General features: G+C 32.7%; 1 pseudogene across 1 annotated transcript; it reads left to right on the top strand.

Moving 5' to 3' along the window:
- The first annotated feature begins 18,354 nt into the window (after window positions 1–18,354).
- LOC308273522 (small ribosomal subunit protein uS8-like) lies at window positions 18,355–18,747 on the top strand (annotated as a pseudogene). The gene has a single exon. The product of its transcript is annotated as a small ribosomal subunit protein uS8-like (transcript).
- Window positions 18,748–19,196: the final 449 nt, after the last annotated feature.

Genomic DNA, 19,196 nt, shown 5'->3' with positions numbered 1-19,196 from the left:
TAAAAAAGAAGAGCTAAAGTGATAATTTTACAAACTACTTTTAAGTTAACTCATCAAGCATATTGACAAAAATCAGTAAGACATAATGCTTGAAAACTATTTTATAGAATAGTACATTCAAAAATATCTGGACATACATTTTAAGTGCATAGAGAACATATAAAGATAGGCTAAATTCTGGGGAATAAACCAGTAATTTAAAAAGGAATAATTCTTACACAGCATTTCTCTGTAGATAATGGAGCTAAATTATGACTTAATAATATAAAGATATCTGAAAATCAACAAAAACTTGAAAACTAGCCTATATGGAAAGTCAACTTGAGGTCATTATAAATTTAAGCGAGAATACTTAACATTATTTTTTATTTTCTTTAGGTACACTTAGCTAGATATTTGGATTGGAACTATGATTATATTTTACCCAAGCAGTTTGAGGAAGTAAAAAGCAGATCTTGAATATTACAAAATGCAAGAGAGTGAAGATAGTATGAAGAGAAAGAAAGATAGAAGGTACTTAGATTTGGGTTGGGATTAGATAAACAGTGGTAGAGGTTAGAGTGTGATGCTTGAAATTTATATTAAGGAGTGTTTGCAGATGTAGATACTAATCATTGTAATTTAGAAATAATTTCAATGTAATAAATATATTTAGGTAGAGAAAAAGCAAAATCTAGAGCACAACTTTTAGAATCCAGATACCATAAATAGAAAAAAATAAACCAGAAAATAAGAATTCTAAAATTTAATAATAAAAAAGCAGAAGTATACACAAGTAATATAAGACATTCAAAAGAATAAATCTAAATGTTCATATCAAATGAATGTTGCTTAACTTATCTACTGATCAAAGCAAACAAATCAAAGAACAAACTCCAGAACTGTCATGTGGGTTGGAAAATGAATTGTGCAATCACCTTTAAGGCAATATGGCAATATCTAGGGACTCTGTAGAGGTTCGTGGGCTGTAATTCTGAAATTCCTGTTCAGGATAAATATAAAACATGAATGTGAGGACTCATATTATTAACAATGTATAAATAAATAGCAATGTATAAATAAATATCAATTGATAATACAATAATTAAATATAGCACCTAATCTCTAATACTTGTAGTTAATTATCTCTAATACTTATAGTTAATTTACATTATAACACACTATAACATTATTTACCATCAGTAATTATAAGATATCTTATGAATATAATATTTTATATAAAGAAAATGAATTTTTTTTTTGGTGGTACTGGGGATGGAACCCAGGGACCTTCTACCTCCGGGCTACACTCCCAGACCTATTTTATATTTTATTTAGAAACAGGGTCTCTTAGGCCAGCTGAAGCTGGCTTCAAACCTGCGTGATCCTCCTGTCTCAGCCTACCAAGTGCAGGGATTACAAGTATTATTGTAAGAACTTTATAAAATTTATTCATATTTTGAGACATTTAGTTAAATATATTTATATTAAAGTTAAAATTAATTATATGTACAATAAGGCTATTAAATAAATATTTTAAGTAGTAAATTATTAATTTATATATTTACAATTTTGTTCATGAGCTATGATAAACTGTTTTTAACTGATTTTTTGAAACATTTCATTAAATGAGAGGAAGAAGTTATTTATTTTTCTCTCACAAAATGTGGACACATTAAAATAGTTGAACAAAACCTCAATACTTAAATTGTAATAATTAAAGAATTATTTTAGTTACAAGAAAAACCCAGAAGTAAATTTAAGAGGCTAAAATTTTCTCATTGGTAATACATTTTCTTTTTCTTATAAATTGTTGAATTGAATCATTAATTTAGGTAGTACTTATCTAGTGTAATATTATTTATTAAAATTAGTAATATTTATTAAAAATTTTAGACATATCTCTTGTACTTTGTTATTTTGATTTGTTTCTAATATTATGTGCTTTATGAATTTTCTTCTATTTTTATATCTGCAATTCTATATGATTTCAAAATTCTGTTTAATCCTATTTTAAAATAACTATTTCTGTTATTTCTTATTGGCTATTTGACATGGGAACATTTGTTTTTGTTTGTCATATAATGTCTTTACTCTGTGATTTCCTGACCTTCTTCTGCTCTTGTTCTTGAAAGATGGTTTCACTGATTACAACAATCTAGTTTGAAATGTGTTTTCTTTCAGCACATTAAAGATATAACAATTTCCCTCACTTCTGCACTTGTCCTTGAAAAGTCAGCCCTTAAAATAATCAGAATTTCTTTGCAGTGCAGACAATCCTATTTTCCTTCACTGCTTCTAAGACTTTCAATGCACAATTACTTTACTAAATTTGAATTTGCTATACTCATGCTATGTGGGCATTTTCTTATATCTTTATTCCTTCCTTCTTTCCTTTGTTCCTACCTTCCTTCCTTTCTTTTTTTCTTTTTTTACCACAAATTTTATAAAGTGATAATCCTTAATCGATTAATTCTAAAATATTATTTCTAAAATCCTTATTTTTATATCAGATCATTTCACTTTTATTATAGATGTTTTTCAGTTTTAAGTATTCTTTCATTTTTTAATACTAAAATAAATATTTTATGATATAATATTTAAAACATGTATTATTATATCTACATGTCTTAAATTTTATTTCTGTTCAATTAAACTTGACATATTTATTAAGTGATTTGACCTACCAGAATAAAAGACATCTTAAAAAGATTATTCATCCAGGTGCTGGGCGTGGTGGTGCAGACTTGTAATCCCTGCGACAGGAGGATAATGCAGGTTCGAAGCCAGCCGTGCTGGCTTAAGAGACCCTGTTTCAAAAAAAAAAATATATATATATCTGGGAGTGTAGCCCAGATGGTTTCCAGGAACCCCAATACTACCAAAAAAAAAAAAAGAAAGAAAGAAAGAAGGAAAGAAAGAAAGAAAGAAAGAAAGGAAGAAAGAAAGAAAGATTATACATATATAGGTACAGTGAATATATAATTATATAATGTTACTCTTTTGCAAAGTTGAAAATGAAGCATATTATAAGTGGCAAATTTTATTGTTTTTTAACATTAAGATTATTGATAATGTGAGAAATCTGTGATGTTGCCATGGAAATGACTTCATTTTATGTTAAAGATTGTTACATTCATTTATTCATAAGAAAGAATTTACAGAAAATAAAAGTTAGCATCAATTTTAATTAAATTTTTAAAATTTTATATATATTTTACCTCTTATATGCTTTTATTGTTGCATTATAGTCTCACATCATAATGTTAATCATGTTGACATTGACATAGATGCACACAGCACTTTATACCCATCACCTTTTCATCTTCCTCCCTCCCAATACAGAGTACCAAGATTGACATCAGCATATTTACATGTATAAATATAGTCATTGTTATTATTTCCATAATTTATCTCACTATTTCTCATCCTGTAGCCTTCAATCTCCTCTCTGGCTTCACTGAGATTTTTCCTCCATTAGCTAGAGTCCTTTTTGCATCTCAAATACTTTCTATCCTTCATATATTAGAGAAAACTTATAATCCTGCACTTTCTGTGATTGGCTAAATACACTTAACATAATCCTTCTGTCTTCTTGCAAATGATGTAATTTTGTACTTCTTTATGGCTGAGTAGAATTTAATTGTGTGTGTTTTCCATAATTTTGTAATCCATTCATCTGTTGATGAACACCTAGGTTGGTTCCATAATTTGGCTATTGTGTGTTGCTGCTATGAACAAGTGGTATGCATATATTAATATAGTTCTCTGTTTTTAACTCCTTTGGAAAGATCAAAATACTAATATCATTCTTCATAGTCCTAGAAAATCAGTCATAAACTTTATATGTAGAGATAAAAGACCTAGAATAGCCAAAGCAATTCTTAGCAATAAGAATAATGCAAGATCCATCACAATTCCTAATGTCAAATTATAATACAGGGCTATAGTACTTCAAACAGTATGGTATTGGCACAAAAAAAACAGGCATACCAACCAGTGGAATGGAATAAAAGATACAGAAACACACTCACACATTTATAATCAATTGGTCTTCTACAAAGGGAACAAATACATATGCTGGGGAAAAGTCAGGTTTTTCAACAAATGGTGCTGGAAAAACTGGCTATTGATGTGTTGAAAAATGAAATTAAATGCTTATCTCTTACCCTGCACAAGATTCAACTTGAGATGGATCAAAGACCTGGAAATTAGACGTGAGAATGTGAAGCTGTTAGAAGAGGTGTACGTTCAATACTCCAAAATATAGGCAAAGGTAGAAACTTTCTCAACAAGACCCTCAAAGCCAAGGAAATTAAAACATGAATTAATAACTGAGATGGCATCAAACTAAAAATATTCTGCTCATCAATGGTAATCATCAAGATTCTAAAGAGAGAGGCTACAGAATGGGAGAAGACCTTTACCAGCTATCTCTCTGACAAAGGGCTAATATCTAGAATATACAAAGAACTCCTTTAGAGTTTACACTAGAAAAACAAACTAATCAGGAAATGGCCAACTGAATTGAATAGATACTTTACAAAAAGAAGAGATACAAATGTCAGATAGATACATAAAAAATGTTCACATAATTAGTAATCAGGGAGATGCAAATCAAAACTACACTAAGATTCAATATAACTTCAATTAGAATGGCAATCACCAAGAAGTCAAATACCAATAAATGTTGGTAAAAATGTGGGGAAATAGCAACTTTTCTACACTGCTGGTGGGATTTCAAACTAGTTCAGCTGCCATACAAATGAGTTGGAGATTTCTTAGAAAACTGAACACCAGTTTTAGTGCCACATGCAGCTATTGCTGGATCATATGGTAGCTTCATTCACATTCTTCTGAGGATCCTCTATACTGTTTTCCAAAGTAGTTAAACTAATTTACAACAATGTATTATTGTTTGCACTTCTCCACATCCTCACCAGCATTTGTTGTTATTTGTGTTTTGAATGATTGCCATTCTAGTTGGAGTTAGATAAAATGTCAGGGTAGTTTTGATTTGCGTCTTTCTGATTGCTAATGATGTTAAACAATTTTAAATACATTTACTAGCCATTTGAATATTTTATTTTGTGAAGTGCTTGTTTAGTTCACTTGCCCAGTTTTTGATTGGGGTGTTTGCTTAGTTCTGAGTTTATTGAGTTCTTTGTATATTCTAGATATTAGTCCTTTATTAGTAGAATAGCTGGCAAAAATTTTCTCCCATTCTCTGGGCTCTCTGTTGAGGTTCTTGATAGCTTCCTTTGCTTTATAGAAGCTCATCTATTTAATGCAATCTCATGTATTGAATCACCTTTTAATTTCTTGTGCCTTTGGATCTTGTTAAGAAAGTTTCTATCTGAGCCTATGTGTTGCAGTGTTGGAACTATGCCATCTTCCAGGATCATCAAGGTCTCTGGTCTAACTTAGAATTCTTTGATCCATCTTGAATTGACTTGTGCAGGGGGAGAAAGTAGGGTTTATTTCAATTTTTCTGCATATGGTTAACCAGTTTTGACAACACCATTTGTTGAACAGGTTATCTTTTTTTCCAATGTATATTTTTGGCCCCTTTATCAAATATCAATTGGTTTTCAATGTGAGGATTTGTTTTTGAGTCTTCTATTTTGCTCCATTGGTCTATGTATCTGTTTTTGTGTCAGTACCAAGCTGTTTTTATTACTATGGCTTTGTAGTATACTCTAAAATCAGGTATGGTGATTCTTCCTGCATGGTTTTTGTTGCTGAGAACTACTTTGGCTAATATGTTTTTTTATTCCAAATGAATTTAAGGACTGATTTTTCTAATTTATATTTTAATGAGCATTGCATTGAATCTGTAGATCACTTTTATTCTGCCTATCCAGAAACATGGATAGGCATGGTATTCTTTTTTAATGTTTTATAATTTTCTTTGTACATCCTTGGTTAAGTTAATTCCTAAATATGCACACACATGTGTGTGTGTGTGTGTGTGTGTGTGTGTGTGTGTGTGTAATATCCTAAGTAGAAGTGTTTGCTGGATTTCTTTTTCCAGAAACACCACTTCTGCATATCTACCCAAAAGAATGAAAACCAAACTAACAAACTAATGCATGCATATCTATGTTCATAATACCACAATTCACAATTGCCAAACTATGGAACCAGACAAGATATCCATCAACAGATATTCATCTGTTTTTGATTACAAAACTATGGGATATGAGCAAAATGCAATTTTACTCAGCCATAAAGAACAGAATTACCTCATTTACAGGGAAAAGGATAGAACTGGAGTACACTATGCTAAGTGAAATTATGCTGGAGCCAGCTGGAAAAAAGTATGGGTTCCAAAGAGAGGAGTGAGGAATGAAAGAATATAACTCTAAGAATTTAATTCAAAGAATATTTAATTCTAGCATGGAAGAATTGCCAGTCCACTTCTGGGTAAATATCTCTACTGGCTGATAACCAGGTTTATTTTCTTGTGGTTATTTATACAGTTTCTTACTTCAGGTTACCCCGGAATACAAGAAAGACAAGTCCAAAGTACAGGCAGTTCAAACAATACCCTGTTGCAACACAAACAACACAAACCTGATCTTAACTCAGACAGAACAATAGCATCATTAGTTCTGAGATAGTCTTAATTACTTTGAAAACTCCAAGACCCCAAACCTTGTTGACTCTGGATGGAAGGACAGTCAGAAGTATTCTTTAGTAGATAAGGGGAAGACCTAAATGGTTCCCCACAATGGCCAAGGACAGTCAGATAAGGGGAAGACTTTAATGGCTCCCCACAAAATTAGTCAGTTGCAAAATATAAGAAATTAGATGCTCTCTCTAATATGTGGAAGCTAGGGAGCAAATGTGTCATAGAGGAACTATAGAAGAAAAATGTGAAACTATAGATGAGCAAATGTTGTGACCTACCTGAGGGGGATGAAAGGGGGGAAGAGAAAAATTCTCTAATGTACATGATGTACATTCACAAACATATCAAAGTTACTCACTAAGCCAAACATGAGAAAGAGAAAGGCGGGAGGGAATGAGGAGGGAATTGGGGAAGGGCTAAATGAGTGATGTGTGCATAAATGCCTCTACCATCTTTTACCCCATTAAGATGTATGACTATGATATACCAATAAAAAATTAAAAAAGAAAACTGGGAATGTATTTATCATAGGATTAGGCTAATGTCTGGCATTTTTAAATGTAAAGTACTTGCTTGTCTATGGTAGTAATTATTTATTTGAAGTTTATATTGGTTCTTCATAACATCTTACTTTACTGTATAATTTAGGTTTCTTATTGTCCGCAGAAATTACTTAAAATTTTTAATGTAATAGTAATAATGTAATATGGAATAGTTAATGTAATATGGAATAAATTCTATTATTTCAATGTTCATTTTCTTTTCATTTTGCCACTTTCTTTGGGCATAGTATTCTAACAATACTTAAATTGTTTTTACCTAAGTGTGTAAAATAAGTCGTACCTTGTGAGAGATTTCTTACAAACATAAATTCTCAAAGAAGACTGTTTTATTCTTTTATATAGCACCAATATTAAAATATAATGTTTCCAGTAGGCCTCTATTAAACACTACTTGATGTTTTAAAATACATAAAGGCTTCATTAGTAAAGAAAAAATCAGATATTTTTATATATAAAAGGCAAAATTTAGATATTTTTCATCATGTCAATGAATACAAAAATATACACCATTTTAGTAGCAATAAATTGGAAATCAATTCATGTTTATAGTCTTGTACTGTAAGATCAATTATTTATAAAGATTGTTTTTACTTATTTATTTTATATTTTGTGTGTCAGTCATGAATTTCATATAGAGAAACAAAAGGTCCAGAATAGCCCAAACTAATCTCAGTAATAACAATAATGCAGGAAGCATCATAATTTCTGACTTCAAATTATACTACAGAGATATAGTAATTAAAACAGCATGATATTGGGACAAAAACAGGCACACAGACGAGTAGAACAGAATAGAAGTTATAGAAAAAAACTCATAATAGTCAAATGATCTTTGATAAAGGGGCCAAACTCATGTACTGGAGAAAAGGCAGCCTTTTTAACTAATGGTGCTCAGATAACTGGATATCCATTTGTAGAAAAATGGAACTAAATCCTTACCTCTCACCCTGCACAGGAATCAACATGAGATGGATCAAAGACCTGGAAATCAGAATACAGACTGTGAAGCTATTAGAGGAGAGCACAGGTTCAACACTATAAAATATACACACCGTAACTTCCTCAACAAGACCTCCAAAGCTCAGAAAATTAAAACAAGAATTAACAAGGGAGATGACATCAAACTAAAATGTTTCTGCTCATAAGAGGAAATAATCAAGAATTTAAAAAGAAAGCCTACAGAATGGGAGAATATCTTTACCAGCTCTCCCTCTGACAGAGGGACAATATATAGAATATACAAAGTCTTTACACTAGCAAAACAAATAACCCAATCAAGAAATGGGCAACTGTACTGAATAGACACTTCACAAAAAATGATACAAATAGCCAATAGGTACTTGAAAATATGTTCAGCATCATTCTCAATCAGGGAGATGCAAATCAAAGCTACACTGAGCTTCCATCTAACACCAGTCAGTGGCAAGCATAAAGAAGTCAAATAACAACAAATGCTGGCAAGGATATGAGGAAAGAGACATTCTTTTACACGATTGGTGGGAGTGCAATCTAGTTCAGCTGCTATGGAGATCAGTGTGGAGATTCCTTAGAAAACTGGGAATGGATCCAACATATGATCTGGCTATGACACTCCTGGGTATCTTTCCAAAGAGGTTGAAATAAAAGAACTTCAGTAACATGCATATCCATGTTCATGGCAGCACAATTCACAACAGCCAAACTATTGAACCATTCTAAGTGTCTATCAACAGATAAATGGATTATAAAATTATGGTGAATATACACAATAGAATTCTATTCAGCAATAAAAATGGACAAAACTATGTCATTCTTATGAAGATGAAAAGACTTGGAGAACATTATGTTAATGAGATTAGCCAAGCACAGAAAGAGAAGGGACATATGTTTTTGCTAATATGCTTGCTCTTGGGAGTCTTAGGGGTACTAGAGGGACTCCAGATAACGGGGGAGATCCTCAGTGGAGCCAGGAAAGAAGGGTAGGGGAGGAAGAAGGCTGAAGTTCATTAAAGAAAATGCTACCTGTGATTATGTGAATATAACATTGTTAACCTGGACACTCGGTATTGGGCAGGAGAGAAATTAGAAGCCCGGGAAGGAGGGCACCAAGTGCTGTGTGAATACATGCCATTGTCAATATGACATAGTATGATGTGAGACTATAATCCACCAATAAAAATATATAAAAAACCAAAATAAAATCCGAATGTGAAAAAATACTTATAACAAGACAGCAGGCCCTAATTAGTTCTTAGACTCCAGTTTTAAGAGAAAATATCTTTTGATATAATTAAGACCATATAGGGTTGTTTTATGTAAGAGAAGATAGACAGTAGGAATTTTTTCTTTGCTAATCCTAGACAGTGAAACTTCATTTACTTTGAGTTCCATCTTTCTGTTTTTCTTCCTAACTGAGTTTTCTTTGAACAATTTTCTTTATAACCACAACTTTGGGGTTTTTATTTTTTTATTCCTTCATTGCAATTTGAATGAATTAGTGGAAATTATTCTTGTTGTCACATATAAGCAACTAATCCCATGAAACTGGCAGCAGTCTGGCTGGTCAGTTACAAGCAAAAACTACCATCAAAGGTCTGCTTCCAGCAGCCTTACACCTTCATTCATTGTTTGCTCTGCTCTATTTATTGTTGGGTTTCACTCTCTGATGACCTGAAATGTTTAGCCTTTTAGGTAATTCCAAGGAACTCATCCCTTGTCATTTGGCCAATGAGGTGAGTAGTCAAATGCATGGTGATGATTGTGGAATCTTGGAAATTCATGAAAACTTTTAATTAAGAAAGTGAATGTAAATAATCCTGAGAAAATAATTTTAGAGATCCTCAACTTCCATGTTTCATTTGTCATATTTATTTGCTTTAGAAATTAAAGGAGGGCAAAGTATAGGAATAGTTCTTTCATTCCAAAGTCATCATTCGCCTATTCTTTAGAATACTAAAAAATTCTGAATCTTATTATACTTCCTAGAGATATAAAAGTGAAACAAAGTGATAATTAAAATTACCCATGCCATTGTTGTTTAGGTACAATAAATTATCCCTATGGCCAGCACAGTATGAATTAAATTTTCAAAACAGCAATATTTTAATGTTTTCTAATTAGCAATAAAATATATGATAATTTATGCATACTTTTTTGTTGTGGTGAAGTAAAATAGTGTCATAAACAAAATATTTCAGCCTTAGAATTATGTTACTGTAAAGTAAAATTTTATAATAGGTATGTAATATGAATATACTATTAATATAATGAATATACTATTACTATAACTTAGAGAACTAAAAAGAGTCAGTGTCTGGAATTTATCAAGATATTTTCAAAATAAGATACTAGGAATGAACAGAAATAAAGAGGATATTTGAATATACCCTTTATAAAAATTTAATAAAATTGTCCTTGGATCTAAAAATGTAAACCATACTTATAATAACAAAAAATATAATTACAATTATATTCAATCTCTCTCTCTCTCTCTCTCTCTCTCTCTCTCTCTCTCTCTCTCTCTCTCTCTCTCTCTCTTTCTCTCTCTCTCACTTTCCCCTTTCAGATATACTGGGTTGTACCAGGTGAATATTATATCTCCAAGTTACAGTCCTAGCCCTTCATGCTTTTTTGTTTTGAAACCAATTCTTGCTAGGTTGCTGAGAGTCTTATTACATTGCTGAGGCTGGGCTCAAACCTGTAAATCTCCTGTCTCTGCCTCCTATGTTTGGGATTACAGGTGTGTGCCACCATCCTTGGCACTTAAATAATATTTCTTACCTATCATATTGGTAAGAGTCCCAGTATTTGACACTGCACTGCATATGAGGGTTGTCATGCACAATTAATAGGCACAGTGGTATAATTCTTCTGTAAAATGGAGAAATTCATGTTAAGATGTTATGAATTCTATGGAGGGAAATTTAAAAATATCTGTTAAAATTCCACATGCATTTTCTCTTTGTCTAGTTACCTTCCAATTTATTTTGAAGTTTAACTTGTAATAGTATGAAGATGTTTAGTCTTTATGTTACAACACTAATTGTAATAACAAAATAGAAAACAACCCATTGTCCATTGTTAGAAGACTAGCTAAATAAAACATGCTACATTAAAGTGAGCCAAGTAGTGTCATAAAGTTTTAAAGAGTAGTTTGAAGCATATAAGTAACAAATAAATGTGGGAAAACATATAGATATGCTATAATTCCCACAGAGAGGACACTATTTTGAAACTATAAACATATAAGATAGATATTTCTGAGGAAGGTGTGGTGGCACATGCTTGTAATCCCAGCATTCGGGAGGATCACAGTTTGTGGACAGCCTCAGCTAATTAGTGAGGCCCTCTGCAACTCAGTGAGACCCGGTTTCAAAATAAAAAATAGGGCAGGGGCTGTAGCTCAGAGGTTGAATGCCCCTGGGTTCCATCCCCAGACCACCAAAAAAAAAAAAAAGATATTTCTGAATAAATTTGTTTTTAAACTTACTTAAAAACAATATTTATATTTTGCAAAATTATCAAACACATTAACAAGTTTTACAAAGTAATATTTACAAAGTAAAAGCAAAGTAAAGCTAAGGAACCCAACTCTATATTAACTTGCTAGCATAACTATATGACAAGGAACAATTTCCAATAACTGGAATAACACAACAAAATAACAAAATAGCTACAGAAAGATATATACTGAGAAGAAAAATTCCAAGTATGCTGTTATAAAAATATATTTAACATAGTTTAGCAATCACACTATTGCTGATAATGTTAATATTATGCCGCTGCTTGACAAACTTCACCAAGACTATACCTAAATGCAAATAAGTTAGGATAACTGAACTGCTATAGCAAGGGAAAATACACTAAAAGACCTATAACAAAAAGAGTTGAGAACTATGTACTATATGATTGGACAGTTTCTTAAATATAGGAGACCTAGGTCTACAAAAAGGACGAGGTGTTTTCAGATTGGGACAATTCAGTGATTGATTACTTTGATGCACTGTGTTTAGACACTGGAACATTATATCTGTGCTAGGGTAGTCATTGCTAATATAACAAAGTGACTGCTATCAGTTGAGAGGGAACATAAGGTCCTAACATGACTCCAATGGAGATTGTGTTATTATGGAGTGACCTCGCTTTCATATTGTTCTCCCATGTTCAAGGAAGGACATTTTTTCTGCTTAAGAGAAAACCTAATTTTCTGCTTCTTGATTGCTAGCTGACACCTGTTACGTTTCAGAGATTTTTCCTCTTCCTCTCCCTCTTCCTCTTCCTCTTCCTCTCCCTCCACCTTTCCCTCCTTCTCTCTCTCCATTTCCCTCACTTTCTCCAATTTGTTCTACATTAAGAAAATAAGAAAAGAAACATTAATCTTTATGTAGTCGTCAATGTTTGTCAAATATGGTGGTTTAGGAATTGTCCAGGAAACATTGTCTGCAGTGCAATCCTAGTTTCTTTTATTGTAGGTTATTTTTTAAAGAGTTTAACATAAGGATCCTTTCACAAAAGTGTTGGGAATCAACTGCTCAGGAGCCTCTTGTATTTCTGGGTCTTGTAAAATCCCTGATAGCTTTTGTACTTTTGTAATGTATATGTTATATATTATAATGTAATATATAATATGTATTATATATACATATAATATACATATATACATTATATACATATATACACATTATATACTTGGATACATATAACATATTTAATATATATTTTGTATATATACGTATGCACACACACACACACACACACATATATATATATATATATATATATATATATATATATTTTTTTTAAGTACTAGGGATTGAACCCAGGGACATTCTACATCTGAGCTACATCTATACTTTTTATTGTGAAACCAGGAGGGTCTCACTAATTTGCTGAATATAGTCTTAAACCTGTAATCCTCCTGTCTCAACCTCCAACCACTGGGATTACAGGCAATTGCCACACCACCCAGTTTTATACCTGATTTTTAAGAATATTTGTAGGCCAAAATACTTAGAAAGTTAGAGGCAATATATAACTTCATTGCAGAATGATTATTTTTAAAATCTATCCAGAACAATAAATATAATGTCTCCTGGGGCAACGTTTGTGAAAGTTTGATTGCAGTCTTTTATAAAATGTGTTTTTGCAACTTGAGATTTCTCAGCTATAATGCAATTTCAAAGTATTTGCATCATCACTGAAGCCTATCTCTAACTTAAGGTGCAAGGAGGGTTGATGTGGATATGAAACTGTTCCCATGTGCTGTGCTATGATAAAGTCCTTCAGTTCTGCCTCAGGAGTCTGCTCTCTTCTGGAAGAATGAACAAAACCAAGGCAAGCTAGGCATGATGGCACAGGCTTTTAAGCCCATTACTTAGGAGGCTGAGACAGGAGGGTTGCAGGTTCATAGCCAGCCTCAGTAGTTTAATGAGGCTCTCAGCAACTTAGTAAGGCTCTGTTTCCAAATAAAAATGAAGTATTGCTGGGGGTATAACTCAGAGCAGAATGCCCCTGTGTTCAATCCCAGAACCACATACATGAAAACAAATAAAAGAACAAAAACAACAAATAAAACAATGTGGCAAACTCCTTTGTTAGCTTACAGGTAGCATAAACTCTAAAATCATCTTAATTTTTGATGATCAGCATGTAAGACCCTGAAAAAAATAGTATGAGACAATATAGGCTGTTATCTCAACATATTGATTATTAGTACTCCTGGTAGATGAAAAAGTATAAACCAAAAACTGAAGTTATAAACATGAAAACACAATCTACAGTTCTTCAGTTTCTGTTCTGGAGAGACAGGTGGGCTCTTCTTTCCGACTCTCAAAGATATTGTACTTATCCATCCTCTTTCTTCTTCTCTCTTGTTCTTTTACTACAGATAATTGATTAGAAAAAAACATTTCCCATTTACGAAGTAGTGCTTTAAAGTATCAGTGGGCCACTGATAATATCAGAATTATAAATACCACTTATCATTCAGTGAGTTAAATTTTTAACCTTTGAACCAGGTAGAGGTACCAGGTCATTGAAAAGATGTCTGACTACCAAGGGTTGTTGGCAAGTGCCTGTAATTCTGCTCTTTGGAATGCTGAGACAGAAGGATCATAGGTTTGAAACAAGCCTTAGCAATTTAGTGAAACTCTCAACAACCTAGGGAGACCCTATTTCAAAATACATCTAAATAGGGCTGGGGCTGTAACACCGAGGTATAATGCCTCTGGGTTCAATTCCCAGTTCCAAAAAAAAGAAAAAAAAAATCTGGAGACAACAGAATGTATATGATAGAATTGATAGCCCAATTTTGGTATATAGTTTTGGTTAGACTGGTTCTGCTTTAAGATTTCAACAGAAATATTTTATTGACTTAGAGTTAAGGTAACGTTAATAATGGTGAAATATAAATTTTAGATGAAATCTATGGGAAAAAACCCACTTTCTAATGACTTTCTCATATATAAATATTGTGGGAGGTCATTAAACGGGTGATGACAAATTTAGTAATTATTTAAATTCAGAGTACCAGCTGTGTTTGTCACAAAATGCTCAAGTCTGGCTTTTTCTTTGATAATGTAATACACCATAGGGGATTAAAAAAAGGATAAATATAGCTATGAGCATATTAAAAAGGCACTTTAGGAGATTGTCAAGGGTTGTTACTGAATAATAAAAGATAAGGTTAGCAGCAAACCAAAAGAAAGCATTAAAAAAGGAACAGATGTAACAGAAAATTAAACTAGTTTCATCATCTTGGGTGGAATTTGTATACCTCATTTCAGCATTCGCTTGATAAAAGGAATGCTGGATAATTTGTTTCTGCTGAAGTCCATGTGCATCTGGAGACCTCATATGAATCCTCAGCCTATTGTTCATGAAGAAATGGAAGGCCCATGGTATATAAAAGACAGTAAATATGTTTCTTGTAGGGAACATATGTATAAGGATCAGTATCCTCAAGTTGTATTGTTGTGATGATCTTAAAGAGTTTTTGACAAGGTGTTTTCCACTGAGACTCAAGTAGACACTGGGATGTCTCTATTCAGAAACGAAGACATTTCAGATCACATAGAATCTGCTTAGGTAGATATTGCCAATGGTTTGCAAGCGGTTTTGTGTCAAAGACCAGCTCCGGCCAGTTTAGGGTTTCTCGAAGGTGAGAGACAGCCGTTTTTGGAGGTATGACTCTAACATACAGAGTCAATGCTTTATTTTTATATGCTTTTACATGGAAATATTTGATATTAACAACTTTTGACAAAACACATCCTCAATACATCTGGATATAAACAACATTTAGAAAAACATGTTTTCAGTACACCTAGGTACATTTTGTGCTTAATCTGGAAAAATTCAACCTGCCTCCATGAGCTCATATCCCAATACCCGAAATTATCCAAATTAATGTCATACAAATCATTCTGGTTACCTAGCCACAAAGATCAATTTTATTCTAATTATTAACCTAACTAACAATGGAGCTCTGCAAAGCACATTCAAACCCAAAGCTAAAGCGAAAGTACAGAAAACACAGGACTTTTCCCTTAGAAGGAACACAAAGATTTTAAGAGATCTTTGAGTGGCACAAAACATTTTACTTTTATATTTCATATTTTAAAATACTAAATGTACAATTTATTTTCTTGAATTCTTATGATCTTTGGTCAGAAACACCAGAAAGGGGAGGCTCTGCCTAGCCGATTTCTCCATCACACATAATAAATTTTAACTAAGCTTATCCTTAACTACTAAATGCTAAACTTACTGGTTCTACTTCTAAAATTAGCTGCTAATTTTATCTCTTATTTTTGACTACTAGGTATTCTATTTTGACCCAACCACCAAATTTATACTAAATTTATTCTATTTCTCTAACATACAATGCCTACATCTAATTTTCTATAATACCTATTAAATTGTTTACCAAAATAACTATTTTGTGCTTTAGTGAGCAGGCACCAAGGAGGTCCCTGCCTGCCCAGCCCTCTGTAGGGAATGGCAAAGTCCTGACATCAAGCCATTTTCCAGTAATATTAACTCTGTGCTTTCCAATCATCATACACTCCTGTACAGGAAAGTGGAGGATGGTTGGAGGTGGAAAAGTATTCTGATTAGTGCTAGCCCCCTGAGGGGGATACCACAGTCTACCCCCTAACTTATAAGCAACATATGGAGGGCCTTGCACAGTAGGTATAATTTGCCTGAAGTTAAGTTTTTCTTTCATGGCTAAAACCTAAAGTGACTGAGGTGTTGTAAGCAGAGGAGCAAAGAGCTTGTATTTTTCTCAAATATTGAGGATACTATAGAAAGGCAGGGATTTGCAGGAATTTTTAATCACTGTCTCAATAAAATATAGCTCTTCAGCAATAGAATGCTGTAGTCTATTATGAGAATTAGCAAACCAAGCCAAGAACATATTAAAACATATTGTCTGGATGAATATTAAATATGTTAATATTTTCTAATGGGGATGCTAAGGTGACAATAATTAATACAACCAGCTGAGCTGATTTAACTTCTAGAAGAGTGTTATATTTTAAAACCTGAAATTTAATGCTCAACTTATGCTTTTGTTGGTTAGGATAAAAAAAGATTTTTTTTTTTTACAAAATCTCAATTGTGCAGGGCATGGTGACACACGTTTATAATCCCAGCGTTGGGGAGGCTGAGGCAAGAGGATTGTTATTTGTAGCCAGCCTCAGCTACTTAGTGAGGCCATTTGCAACTCAGTGAAACCCTGTTTCAAATTAAAGAATAAAAAATAAGGCTCGGGCTGTAGCTCAGAGTTAGAATGCCCCTGGTTCCATTCCCAGTACTGCAAAAAACAAAAAACAAAACAAAACAAAAACCAAAAACCAAAAACCAAAAAGCAAACATAAAAGTTTCTTTGCAATACTATATAAAAACCTTCAATGTTTTTCTTATTTATTTTCTGTCCTAAACATAGAATCAATTATATCTAGAAAGACTTCTGTTTCTTTAACCTGAAAAAGAAACGTAGAGAACACAATCTGACCACTAAGGATGATTGTTAATTCTGACTTTGCCTTTATTTTTATTGACAACTGGTAGTAAAATTCCTGTCCAGAGGACAGAATATACATTTTTAAGAGATTACCATACATTGCAGATTTATAGAGATACTTTCAATAAGGATTTTATCCTGCCCTTATTGGTCTTAGGCTTACACCATTTTACTCTCCAGTAAGAATTCCAGGTAACAAAACCAAGATACTTTATCATTTATATTTTCTAACAAACACATTCATTACTGCATAAAACTAACATTGAGAAGGAAAAAGAAAAAGAAAGAAAGGAAGGAAGGAAGGAAGAAAAAAGAAAGAAAGGAAAAGAGAAAAAAACATAACAGTAGCCTTAATGGATAAAAACTGGCCATTGGCAGCCGAAAGTTAGGCTAAGATGTTTCCCCTTGATGTTAGAAGTTTCTAAAGAATGTCAAGAGCAATCAGCAGATCCCTTTTGACTTTGGTAGAATAAATGTAAAGGTAGGATAATTTTTTAATCATTTCTGAACAAGGAAATGAGGACCAGATACCATCAAATAAATAACCAAAGATACTCTTTATTCAGGCAGCAGTCATGACTGCTTTAATTTTTCATAGTAATCCTATCCTTGGATTTGTCCTTTTGCTTTTAGTAAAATTTAGCCATTCTCTCATTTTACTAATTTTTACAATTCCCAAGAGATCCCAAAACAGGAAAGGCTTTTCTTTAAACTTCACTAAAATATTCCTCTTCCTGTAAGAAACCACAATCCTATAATAGTATTTACCTCATGATTCCTTCTTATTGAAATATACTCTATTGTTTATCTAAGGCATTTTTTTTTGCTTGTCAAGTTAATAAATGAATCTTTATTTGACAATGAGTGATCATTGATTGACAGATTTCAACAAAACAAAACTAGAGGTTCCACCAAGATTTGTTTGAAATTTTTACTTCCATAGCACAGACTTGACAAGGTGATAAAATAGTGCAGGCATTTTGACCTGTGATTCCCTACATTTCTGCTGGCACAAGTGTTAGGCCTCCTTTTCCATATCCTCAAGATAAGTCTTTTTGAGATCTGTTTATTTCATTGAGACTGTCAGAACTTATTTTATTTATTGTCCAGAAATTAGTCAAACCAATAATCTTTGATAATGTAATCTCATGCCATCTTTCCATGTCACCATCATGGTGTGCATGAATGTCCTGGTTGCTGCTCTCAAGAGCATCAACAATACCGAGAAGAGAGGCAAGCACCAGGTTTCTTATTAGGCCATGCTCCAAAGTTATTGTTTAGTTTCTAACTGTGATGGTGAAGCATGGTTACATTCGTGAATTTGAAATCATCAATAACCACAGAATTGAGAAAATGTTGTGAACCGCACAGACAGGATAAACACGTACGAAGCAATCAGCCCCAGATTCAATGTGCAGCTCAAAGACCTAGAAAAATGGCAGAACAATCTGCTTCCACCTCATCAGTTGGGTTTAATTGTATTGAGAAACTCAGCTGGCATCATGAACCATGAAGAAGCAAGACAAAAACACACAGGAAGGAAAACCCTGGGATTCTTTTTCTAGGATGTGAAACATGTACAAATAAAAGCCTCCATGGACTCCAGTAGTGGTGCTGAAGAAAATAATCTCTATTTGAAGGAGGTATTTACTGACTTAGAATGGTAACCTTAAATCTAGGTTAAATACACAAATCTGTGCATTATGGAGTCTTTTCTTTTTCTGGGACAAAAAGGAAAATAATTATTGGAATGTCAATACTTTTCTTTGCTGCTTACATTTTATTTCTCCTTTATCTATAACAATCTGCCAAATATTTTGGTCAGACCAGAAAATACAAAAATATGATTGAAAATGGTAAGCTGGATAAACCACAAAAATAATTTAAAAGTTAAAGAAATTTTAAAAGGAAAAACAAAAATCTGTCATTATTTTTGCTTTTATTGGTGCATTATAGTTTTACATCCTAATGTAAATCATCTTGACATTGATGTACATGCACACACTTTTGGTGC

Source organism: Muscardinus avellanarius (assembly GCF_963383645.1).
Source record: "Muscardinus avellanarius genome assembly, chromosome: 14".
NCBI classification, from domain to species: Eukaryota; Metazoa; Chordata; class Mammalia; order Rodentia; family Gliridae; genus Muscardinus; species Muscardinus avellanarius.
The sequence above is the reverse complement of the archived record's forward strand: the minus strand, read 5'-3'. Positions and strand labels throughout refer to the sequence as shown.